This window comes from Cupressus sempervirens, chromosome 9 (assembly GCF_028749045.1).
Source record: "Cupressus sempervirens isolate cs-2001-9-10 chromosome 9, ASM2874904v1, whole genome shotgun sequence".
In the NCBI taxonomy this organism is placed as follows: Eukaryota; Viridiplantae; Streptophyta; class Pinopsida; order Cupressales; family Cupressaceae; genus Cupressus; species Cupressus sempervirens.
The window spans coordinates 401,913,106-401,923,894 of record NC_143126.1 but is presented as its reverse complement, the minus strand read 5'-3'; positions in this window follow the sequence as shown (position 1 = coordinate 401,923,894).

Here is a 10,789-nt window from a genome sequence, read left to right as displayed (position 1 = left end):
ATAGAGAAAAAGATGTTCAAGCTTTTCATGTTGAGTTTACACAATTGTCTGATATAATAACACTAAAGGCACAAATTGTGCATGATGTAGAGATATTCAGAAAGATATGTGACAATATCATAAATGACTTGAAGCACCTTGATGAGAAGATCAAGGAGTTGAGACATTGTCTAACTGAAGAAAAGCCAATCTATGGAAAGTGTGTGTGTGCACACACATAAATCAGGGATATCATAAATGAATTAAACAACGAAATTAGAGAACTAGAAGTGCTAATGAATGAAGTGCAAAATCCCTTAGTCAAGATTGTAGATCTAGAAAATAGAGTCAACAAAGTGAATGGTGATATCAAGTTTTTAGAGCTCCAAAAGGAAATGAAGCTGAAGAGATTTTCATTGCTAAGGGAACACCTTGAATTGAAGATTGATATAGTATAGAGACAACTGGAAGAATGCTTGGTAGTGAAGGCATCTTACAACAAGTTTGCCTACACATATTTAGACACATTAGAGATATCATCTTATGTTCTATGTGCAATTTTGAGTGTAGCAGATGCAATAAAAGAAAAATGGAACATGGAATTCACCATGTTGAAGGAGAATTTTAATGATTGCCTCTCACAAATCACCAGCCAACAACAACCTTGAAGGTAATGCAACAAATTCTAACTTGTACATAAGTTTTGACACTTTTATCATTAATGTCAAAGGGGGAGTAATGTAATAGTTAGAGTCATTATCAAAGGGGGAGTTATAGTAATTAGGATATATAAGGAAAGATGGTTAATGTGTAATGATCCACAAATTTGAATTTTTGAAATTCTGTAAAGGCTAATTTTGAAGTTTGTCATTTTGGGATTTAGCCAATTTTCACATTTGTTGCCATCAATGTCAAAGGGGGATATTGTTGACAATTTGGATAGGTTATACATTTTGATTGTCATTCATGGAAACATGTCAGTCACATAAAGTGGGAAGATCACGTACATGAAGTATTGGTATGAATACTTGGAAAATTGTCTAGGTATCATATAGTTTATCTGGAAGAACAGATAGAGTTTTGGTTGGCAAGCTTCACAGAAATATAATGGACATGTGCGAAGTTAGGTAGGAATACTTCACACTACTATAATGACATATGCAAGTGCATAGGTTAGTATGAATAGTATGGATAGAGTAATGGGTAGATTACTAGTTGCAACATTATACATGCATTTTTGGTTAAGGAGTTATTTTTTATGAAATAATTACTTAACTAATTAGGGACAACATCCTAAATGTTGACACTAAGTCAAAAAAAGTTAATTTTGTATTTTGTAAAGTGTATAAATACATGAAGACTGACTGAGCAGACAATTGTAAATTAGAAAGGTATAAAGAAAATATTGTGAATGCAAAGTTTTGCGAAGGATGTATGTATTATGTGATATGCACATTTTGATGTATGATCAGAGGAATATGAACTGAGATAAATTTTTTTGTAATGAACAACAAAGACAAAATCAGATATTAAAGATATCAACAATAGTGTGAAAGAGGTTTTTGTATCCATCTCTTTGTATTGAAGAACTACATTGTGTATTGCATGTTTGGGCAATGGGCTCATCTTGTATATATTTTTTATTTGTATATTACAACTCTTAATATGGTTGAGGCTTCTAACAAGGCCTAGTCCTCTAACAAGGATCAAGACACTATATAGATGTAATAAACTCCTAACAGAGTCAATATCTTTCACAAGCTACTTTTGATTACTGGATCATTTTGTGGGTACCATCGCCACCAAGGTTCTCCTATTTAACAAAATATGGTGTTATGAGTTCTCTTATTGCATGGTTATGTTTACTATTGTTAGTAAATAGATTTGTCCTTCGAAAAGAGATTAAAGGAATGACTCAAGATGCTCAACATGAAGAAAAAGGAATACTAATAGTTGGGCAAATTATCATTGAATTAATAATCACCCTCTGAATTGAGAGGTGCAACTCCCTCTTAAGATTTACAATGAATTAAACTTTTATTATGTCTTTAACTTGAAGACAAAGACATTAACATTCATCCATCAACATGGTATGAATGTGATTACAAATTTAAAACAAGAAAAAAAAGGAAAGATCAATAGACGGTCATAGGACCACTTATTAAGCTTTTCACATATAGAGGAAAACAAAAAGAATTAAATATCTCATTCTACACTGCCATGATCTAACAAAATTGCATTTGAAATAGGATAGAAAAGACCATAAGATCACATTCAACTAGAAAAATAAGTACCAAGACCTCAGGATCTAGCATGCACATATATTTCCCTTTAATTCAAAAGCATAACAAAACAATTCAACACTATTGTTTCATTCTTGTCATCGCAATCATTGCAGAAAAATAAAATAGCTCCTCTTCACTCCTCTTTATTACAATCAAAATAATATTCCCTCCCTCCACTTGCAACTACAGAACTCCCATGATAGAAAAGAAGATCACTTTCAATGTTGTTATGTCACCTCTTTAACATTCTTCCATTCTTGTAACTTTTCAGTTACTAAAAGATAGGCGCATGGCCTGGAATTTTTTTAATGTTAGAACCTCGAAAATGAGAATTGTGAGAGAAGCCATGAACCCCCAAATCTTTGAAGGTAAAGAGGGAAAGCTCTAGATGGAGGAACTCATTGATTCGACACTGGTGGCTATTACTAATAATGCAAGGGAAATTGGCATGAATTTGATTAATAATGCTAGAAATACCATGAACTAGAGGAGGTCAAAGAAAGAATGGGTCAGCTGGAAAACCAAGGGAAGAAGTTAGAACATGAAAATTTGACAGATTAGGGGGATGGCCTCAGGTTGGTTGAAAAAAGAATTCAGAATCTAGAAAATTACAATCATAATATGACAAACCATATGATTTCAATTATGAGTTCTCTAAATGATAACATCTCTTCTCTTGCCGGAAAGCTGAAAGCCAAGGGTTTCCTAGAGGATAATGAGGAAAATGACAGAGCCAGAGATAGGATGGATGAGGACATGACTTCAGACATTACCTTCAGCAACTTGGATCAGACGGGTTAGAAGAAGTAGGAGCATAAGGCTGAGGAGATCCAGAAAGCCTATGAAGTAGTGGAAATGATGCAGGAGTTTGAAAGAAAGATAGAGGAGTAACAGAGATTTTTCATCACCTGTCTTTTGGACTATTTGGTTTCTATAGTTTTTGGTTTTTGGCTTTTTGCTTGTCTATCGTCCTGGCCTTTTGGTTGGCCGTAGTACTGTGGCTAGGCTTTTGTTGCTTATTTTCAGCCTTTTGATATGTATTAACGTTTGGGTTTTAGGATCCCTATAAAACCTATTTTTCTTATCAAACATTTTTTAGTTACTAATATAATTGATTCTCTTTTTAAAGAATCTGATTAATTTCCTTAGCTTTTACCTCCCACAATTGGCTTTTTCTTTGGAACTTTAATCATTTATATTAATTATACTTTTAATAAGTATAATCAAATCATGGGATTGCTTTGATTTCATTCTTTATTCTCATACGAGTTTTTGACTATTCAAATCAATTGACAAATGTCAATCAGTGGATATTTCATAATGCCACTCTTACTGATGAATCAAAAAACATTTCCAAGTGTCTCTTGATTTTTCTGTGGAATCATACTTTAATACTACCTCTCATTTATTTATATTCTTCAAAGGTGATACACCAACATTTTCATTTCAACCACAAATACTCATTGGGACACATCTTTGTCAGGCCTTCATATCAAATCTTTTCCTCAAAAATTGCTGGAGAGACCCATACTGAGACATTAATAACTTTTTAACCTGATCATATTTTGGCAATCCATCGACTGATATTGTGTGGAACTTGTCTTCCAAGAACATGCCCAACATTTAGCAAAATCCAACAATGGAATAATAAATTATGACCCTCACACTGAGACTGATTTTCTGCTGATAGAAATATGTGGCTACAAGCTATATTAAAACTATAACAATTATGCATGAATACCTGCACATGAATCACCAGTTGGAGCTTCCCTATTGTACATCTCATTATCCACCACCACCTTCTGCCCTTGGATCTTGGACTCCTGAGAAAATTATAACATTAGATCTTTTTAGTCTACAAATGCCAGAGTGACCTTTCAAACTTTGAACTTGAACTTGAAATTTGAACTGGCATGGTTCAAGTTCAAGTTCAACCCTCACATATGTGAATAGATAGATCGATAACTAGAGGTCAACCACCCACTTTTAACATTTCCTTCTAGTGACAAAAATTGAATTCGTACCTCAAAGATCTGAATTTGAACTCGAATGAAAAAAATTAGAACTTTGATCTTGAACTTATTGGCCCAAATTTGAACTTTGAATTTTGCACTTTGCACTGACGATCTTTGGGATTTTGAACTTGAACTTGAACTTGTTTTGAATCGAAGGTTCAAGTTCAGGTTCAACTTTCACATATGCGAATAGGAAGGCTAATGATTGGGAGGATGACTAGTCTACTTTTACCATTTTTTGCTAGTGGCTAAACTTGAACTTGAACTGACCTGAAGGTTCAAGTTCAAGTTTTACTTAGGCACTCCCAAGACTTAAACAATTGACTTTAAGGATGAAGAAAAATACAAGTGTAACAACTATTTAGCATAGTTAGTTTACTTTCATATGCAAGTTATAAGATTGTTAATAATATTGAGCTTTGGGATAAAATTTATAAAATTTTCATTCGCGCCCCCCCCTCACTATTTCCTATTTCTAACACCTATTAGATACCACAAACTATAATCTTAATTATTTTTCAAGTATCTAAAGATCCTCATTACTACCATCACATGAGATTTCTTTGGTTCTTGCTGAATTTTTTCTACCAAACATAAAGCATACATGAAATTTGGTCTAGACACGTAAGATATAACAAACCTCAATCATTGATCTCTACTTCCTCACATCCTCTTTCAATGACTCATCATCCTTTGTTAATTTGCAACTAGCAACAATAGGAGTACTTACTGGCTTTGAAGTTTTTAGGCCAAATTTCTTCAATAATTCCTTAACATACTTCGAATGAGAGATGAAACATACCTTTTCTATTTTAGCTCACTTGCAATTCAAGGAAAAAAATGTATTTCATTGATTATAGATGTCTCAAATTCCTTTACATATCCTCAAAAAAATTCTTGCACAACTCATCTTTGCCACTGCAAATAATATCATCCACATAAACTACAAAAAAAAAAATTCTATCAACCTATCTAGTGTGAAGTATAGATTGATGTCTGTTAAACTTTTCTAAAAATCTTAAATGATCAAATATTTATCCAACTTCCCATACCAGGCTCTTGGTGGCTACTTCAGTACATATAGTGCAAACTACATATTGATTTTCCTCTGATATGAAACATTCCAATTTTTCAATGTAGAGCTCTTCATTTAGCCCACCATCTAGAAAGGTTAACATCCAACTAAAAAACCTTCAATTTTCTATAAGATGTAAATTCCAAGAACATTCCAATGGCCTCCATCTAAGCAATAGTTGCATACATCTCTATTGGAAATATACGAGTAGTAATTGAGAGGGGAGGGGTGAATCAATTACCACTAAAATAATTTCAAATCCCTTAGATGCCAATACAAACTTCCTTTTAACTCACAGCTCGACTAGAACTAGATATTCATTGTAAGTTGGTTAACAAAGAAATCTTAAGATAATGATGTGTAATAACATTTAGTAACTTAGTTGCAAAAAGATAAAGCAATAAGAAAATAACATGAAAACATGAGACACCAAGATTTAACGTGGAAACTCAATTTGGGAAAACCACCAAGGCAACTAGTTACAACTTTTCACTCTTCTGAAGTGAGCCCTATTGGGAGCCAACCGTGTTAAAGGTTATAAAACACATTGTTAGTGTACACTCAAAAGTGTCCCACTCTAAACCCTTCTATCCAAACGATTTCATGAGTTTGAAATGTTTGAATGCCGGCTTAGAGCTCCCTATCCACGGAGTCCAAGAGAGTATATTTCAAGAATAAGAAAGCTCTCAGATGAGCCTTAGAGATACTCTTCTTGCTAGTAAACCATGCAATGGGAGGTTCCAAAGACAAGATGCAAGAATGCAAATGTCCCAAGGAGTTCCTCAAGGATGCAATGCAAATGAAGATTAAGCTAGAATGAATATGAAAAGTGCAGCTATCCTAAGCATGGATGAGAGTTTTACAATCCAAATATTAAGCTATGTGAGATAGATTATTGCAAAATAGAAGCTAAACTAACATGCAACATGAATCTAAGCTAAAAATGTTATGATATGAGAGAATGTAGACAAGAAATAGAAGTTCTCCACAAAGCTCCAAAGAAACCTATTAGATAACCTGCAACATAACAATATTCAAAATGAGGATGGATTTGAGGGGGAAAGTTCTCTCCCTTTTAAAGTCGTACGGACGGTAGAGATCAAGATGAAGATGGTGGATGATCAACGGTGGAATTTGAAAAAATGAGTGATCCATGTGCACACACAAGTCAACCAATAGAATATAAGTTGACTTGTCATATAAGACAAAAATCACAAAGCCTTTTCTTTTAATTGTAAAATAGAAAAAGGACTTTATGTGTGCACTTTAAGTGAGTTAGAAGAATGGGGTGCTTTATTTAATTAAAAGGGGACATGCTCTTTTAATCAACTAATGAACTTAGGATAGCATAGTCAAACTATAGGTTATAATCAAATAAATTGATTATTAGCAATTTGGCTTAGGTAAGTGATTAAATTAATTTAGCCAAAATGTTGAAAAGGGGGCTAATAGTCTAGATGACCATTTTTAGGTGATTACATTTGCCCCTCTTTGACTAATGTGTGATCGATCTGGGAACACATTATGTCAAAGAAAATAGAAAACCAAGTAGGCAGTGATAGATATAGATATTTGATTTCAAAGAATGAAATGCAGAAATAGATGGCAAGTCCTGAATGCACAGCCTGATAGCGGTAGTATTGAACACTAGGAAGATGATGTTAGGATCCAAAAAGAATTCTAACACCTAGCAAAGCGAATAGATTGAGAGCAAGTGATAAGGTCAAACAAATGCTCCTAAGAAATAGATAGCTGTAACAATCAACAATAGAGTATTTTTGCCCCCTCGGGATCGAAATCGAAATGAGGTAAGAGGAAGCAAAAAGTAGCTAGACATGAGAAAATCGAGATATAGCAATGTCTGATATGATAGATAAATGATTAGAGCCCAAGAATGACTATAAGAAAGTGATAAAATGCCCCAGTTTGATTAGAGTTGACCTTGAAGGATATAGCATAAAAATTAGGTCAAATCTAGTAGAAAGATGATTTAGATGTGAAAAGGTGACTAGAAGTAGATATGAAGCATAGAAATGATGAAGACATGAAGATGCCCTAGCAATAATTCAAAGATTAGACCTCAAACGGTCAGCTAACTGCTCAGAAGAAGGCAAAATTTTAAAATGACAATTTTGACCATCAAGATGAACTCAAATTTGAATTTTGATCCCGAAAATGAATCTAGGACATTGAAATTATTGAAGAGGTCAAAAATTTATATAATGTGATGATAAGATAGAAAAGAGATGAAGTGAAAGATTAAGAAGGTGAAAAGACATGAACAAGAAGAAAGTAAAGAAATATATGAAAGGAGTTAGCTGATACGTCCACAAAAAGATGAAGAGAGAGCTCTCCCCATATGCAAGAATGCAAGACTAAGCTAGAAAATGAACCTAAAATGCAAGCTAATATGAAAAGTGGTTTACCGGCAAGAAGTGCATAACATTTAGACTCTTAATTTCATCATTGAGCATTTATTAGGGACATCATGAGATCATACAACCATCACTAGTATAACTATGAGGATATGAATATGATCGATATCAGATAGGTATGTGGAAATCCAATCTAAGCATCAGAGACATGTAAGTCAAGATAACTACGCGATTAGATTCCCTAAATTTAATTTAGCAAGATTACACCTATATCAAGACATAAGCGCTAGGATAAACCCCAAGTGCGGTCTTGTGAAACAGTCAAGGATGATACATTTATAAGTCAAAGTGTTTGAATAGGACAAGCACGAATGCTTACAACACTATAGACAAACAAAGTGTACCCACAAGCAGAAAACAAGAAAACATGCCCCATGCCCCCAATCTTCTAGTCAATGACATCCTTGAAAGACTATTAGGGATGGAATATATAGTAAATAAATTGTCATAGACAACACATAAAGTAGATAAAGATTAGCATAGCTCAGTCGTTTAAGTGTTAAAGTGCGTGTGTGTAAGTCACTTGGCCATTTCTTCAAGACTTGATTCTGATAGTGAGAAATATCGCGACATCAGAGACCATAGGTAAACTATCTGAAAAGTGTTGAAAAATACTTGATGTCAAGGCGGGGGAAGTGTTGAGAAACACTATTTTGTGAGTTGTCAAAGAAACCCAAATGCACAAGAATACCTCAAAAAGGCTAAGTAGTTATGCCCCCCGAGATGAGGACAAGAAACAATTCCAAGCTAGGAAATGTGTAGCAAAGTAGGTGATTGAGACTGACAGACATGGGTGCAAGGGTTTCAAGTAGTGCTTGTTTCCAGGTTTTCACCACTTGGTAGATTTTTTCGGGACTTTTTTCAATTTTTTGTATTTTTGTATTTTTTATTTTTTTGGTGATACATCAAAGTGCCTATTGCTAGGTTTTCACTAAGATGATCATTTTTTCAGGACATTTTCTCATTTTTAGAATTTTTTCAGCATCATTTATGATTTTTTGGATTTTTTAGAATAATTTAGAGATCACTAGTTCTCAAGCAAGATCACATCATTTTCTCCCAATGTCTAGCAAGGTATAGGACACGATGGAGAAACAAGCCGATAGATAAGAAAAGATGCGTAAGAAAGGAATGTGAAACAAGTGAAAGTGATCCTCAAGGACTGACTCCTCGAGAGTACCCAAGCTAGGGAAAGAGGTGAAATAGTCATATGAAGCATGTTTTGGATAAGAAATGGAAGTAATGAGAAAGATAGCATGTAGGATAAGCAATGAAGCCAACAAGTGAGATAGCATGAAGTGTGTAGTCCAAAAGAGTAGCCATGTCAAGAGACCTATGAGAACCATGTTTCATTTATTATGATCAAGACCAAGGGGTCAACTAGATAGGATAGTGATGGGATAGAGCAATAAAAATAAAGCTCAAGATAGAGGCTATGAGTGAATGGGAGAGCACAATAGAAAATCTCGTGGATAAGATAGCCAATATGAAAAGTTAACTCAACATTATCAAGATCAAAGAGAGAAGAGGGGATAGATGGATGATGGAAGAATTACGCATGACGCCTGTTTGCCAAGTTTTCATCATGGTACTTATCCAAGGTGTCACAAGAAGTAGTTTTCACCATAGGATGGATTCATTTCTCTCTACTTTTGCTACCAAGGTGCCACAAGAAGTGGTTTTCACCAAGGCACACTTTCATTTTTTTCATTTTTTCTTTTGAATTTTTAGAAAGAGCTCAAGCTTTTTGAATGTAGATAGTGCTCCTATAGGAAAAATAAGTCATGATAAGCCAAGACCATAGAAAGGTATGCTCAAAGATGTTGATAGGCTGATGAAAGAGAAATGGTAGTAGGAAGAGTATATGGAGGATAAGAGTTCATGTATAGAAAGTAAGTGTAAGCTTTAGATGATTTCATGAGGGTAGCTGAAATATTGGACAAGATCAACATTGACACACACTTTGAAGGGTATTGGAATGATGGAGGAATCATGGATGAAGTAGCTTGAGGCTTAGATGTATGAGGTGGTAGAAGAGATTTGGAAAAAAGTGGAGTGGAAGGCTTTGGAATATTTTTAGGAAGATTTTTGGAAGAAGATGGAATAGAAGCCTTTGGAAGCTTGAATGTCAACTTTGAAGTATTTTCAATATTCAAGTCTTCTAAAAGAGAATTGGGAATCCATATAGCTTTAGATTTTCCTTTGGATACTTCAAAACACATTTCTTCAATAATGGGTTTAGGAACCCATATTTTCTTTGATTTAGCTTTTTTTTTAATAGTGGACCTTTGTAGTCTCTTTTGTGCATTCTCCTTCTTAGCATTCACATGTCGATTAGATGGGACATAGTGATCTTTCTTTTTCAATGGATTCTTATGTTTATTCTCACTTCCAAAGGACTTGGGATTTGTGGATGAATAAGGCTGATATGACTGGTTTAGATGTATAGATAGGTGAAAAGTCATCAAGGATGAGTGTCTTTGTTGATCTTGAGGTATTATAGGAGAGCTAGGGAATGAGCTAGGAGTGAATATAGGAGATGGAGGAACATAAGGCCCCAATATGGATGGAAGGTTTGAATGCTTTAGCTTAGATGGATAAGGACCAAGGATAGATTTAGAAGATGCAAAGGGATAGTGGGAAGGGATATCAACATCTTTAGAATGAGCAACATGGTCAAAGCCATCAATAGACTCATGAGTACCTTTGATAGGAACAACATTTTTAATAGTAGCACTTGAAGCTTGAGCACAATTTTGAAGTGGATATGGAGAAGTAGAACATGAGGGGATGCTTTGATCTTGACAAGTAGCTTTGGATAGCATATGAAGAGAACTTTTCTCATAATTTTCAGTAAGCTCAAGGGAGATAATGGAAGTGGTATCTTCATCATACTTGGGGGGTGGACAAGATACAGGATATGGAGGAGGAAAATATTGAAAGAGATGAAAGGGTGCTTGATCTTGATCTTTCTTGAAATTTATAGCTTTTTCTTTTTGA